This window comes from Capsicum annuum, unplaced genomic scaffold (assembly GCF_002878395.1).
Source record: "Capsicum annuum cultivar UCD-10X-F1 unplaced genomic scaffold, UCD10Xv1.1 ctg34231, whole genome shotgun sequence".
NCBI classification, from domain to species: Eukaryota; Viridiplantae; Streptophyta; class Magnoliopsida; order Solanales; family Solanaceae; genus Capsicum; species Capsicum annuum.
Genome location: NW_025841062.1, coordinates 1 through 1,929, shown reverse-complemented (window position 1 = coordinate 1,929; position 1,929 = coordinate 1). Strand labels below are relative to the sequence as shown.

Below are 1,929 nucleotides of genomic sequence, written 5' to 3'. Positions count from 1 at the left end.
GAAAATGGATGACGCTTAAGCGCGCGACCTACACTTGAACGTCGGGGAAAGTTCCAAGCCCTGATGAGTAGGAGGGCGTAGAGGTCGCTGCAAAACCTTGGGCGCGAGCCTGGGCAGAGCGGCCGTCGGTGCAGATATTGGTGGTAGTAGCAAATATTCAAATAATAACTTTGAAAGCCAAAGAGGGGAAAGTTCCATGTGAATGGCCTTAGATGTTCTGGGCCGCGCGCGCGCTACTCTGATGTATTCAATGAATTTATAGCCTTGCCCGACAGGCCTGGGTAATCTTTGAAATTTCATCGTGATGGGGATAGATCATTGTAATTGTTCGTCTTCAATGAGGAATTCCTAGTAAGCGCGAGTCATCAGCTCGCATTGACTACGTCCTTGCCCTTTGTACACACCGCCCGTCGCACCTATCGATGAAATGATCTGGTGAAGTGTTCAGATCACAGCGATGTGGGCGGTTTGCTGCCCGCGACATCGCGAGAAGTCCATTGAACCTTATAATTTAGAGGAAGGGGAATTCCTAACAAGGTTTTCGTAGGTGAAACTGCAAAAGGATCATTGCCGAAACCTGCACAGCAGAACGACCCACGAATATTTTTAAAAACTGGGGAGTCCGCGTGGGCGGGGTGCTAGTGCACTCCGCATGAGCGCCTACCCCTTGTCCCTGATGCAGAAAGTGCCAAGGAATACATAAATCAACAACCTTCCCCTCGCGCCCCATCCGCGACATGCATCGGGGGGACCTATGCTTCTTTTGTAAACAAAAATGACTCTCGACAATAGATATTTCGGCTCTCGCATCGATGAAGAATGTAGCAATATGCGATACTTGGTGTGAATTGGAGAATTCCGTGAACCATAGAGTATTTGAATAGAACTTGTGCCAGAAGCCATTAGGTCGAGGGCACGTCTGCCTGGGCATCATGCATCGCATCGCCTCCCTCGCATCACGCCTCACTCACGGGGCTCGCTATTGTCGTGGGGCGGATACTGACTTCCTGTGCACCTCGATCTCGTGGATAGCCTAAATATAAGTCCATGTCGACGGACATCGCCGTAGGTCGTGGCTTTATGTCAACTCTTTTTTTTTTTCGGCTATAGCCCATCGCACGTCTGGACTCCTGGACCCTTTCGCGCTTAGGCACTCCTACTGTGACCCTAGGTTAGGCGGGATTACCTGCTGAGTTTAAGCATATCAATAAGAGGAGGAAAAAAAACTTACAAGGATTCCCTTAGTAGCGGCGAGCGAACCAGGAATAGGACAGCCTTTGAATCGGGTGACTCCGTCATCCGATTTGTAGTTTGGAGAAGTGTCCTCAGCGGCGGACCAGGCCCAAGTCTCCTGGAAGGGGGCGCCAGATAAGGTGAGAGCCCCATTGTGCCCGGACCCTATTGCACCACGAGGCACTGCATACGAGTCAGGTTGTTTGGGAATGTAGCCTAAATTACGTGATAAATTCCGTCCAAGTCTAAATACGATTGACAGACCAATAGCGAACAAGTACCGCTACGGAAAGATGAAAAGCACTTTGAAAAGAGAGTCAAAGAGTGCTTGAAATTATAGGGAGGGGAGCGGATAGGGGCCGGTGATGTGCCCCGATCGAATGTGGAATGGCAATGAGCCGATCCGCCGATCGACTCGGCGCATGTACCAGTGTGGATTGGGGAGGCATCCAAAGCTTGGGCTCTCGATATGCTTGTGGAATGCAGTATCCTCGATTGTGGCAGGCAGCGCACGCCTCCGGCGTGCTTCAACATCTGTGCACTATGGATGCTGTCCTGTGGGCTCCCCATTTGACTCGTCTTGAAAAACAGACCAAGGAGTCTGACATGTGTGTGAGTCAACGGGCGAGTAAACTCGTAAGCCATAAGAAAGCTGATTGGTGGTATCCCCCAGAGGGGTGCTCCACCGACCGACCT

At 51.0% G+C, this 1,929-nt stretch overlaps 1 pseudogene; it reads left to right on the top strand.

The window, feature by feature from the left end:
• Nucleotides 1-777: 777 nt before the first annotated feature.
• On the top strand, nucleotides 778-933 carry LOC124891339 (annotated as a pseudogene).
• The last annotated feature ends 996 nt before the right edge of the window (nucleotides 934-1,929 follow it).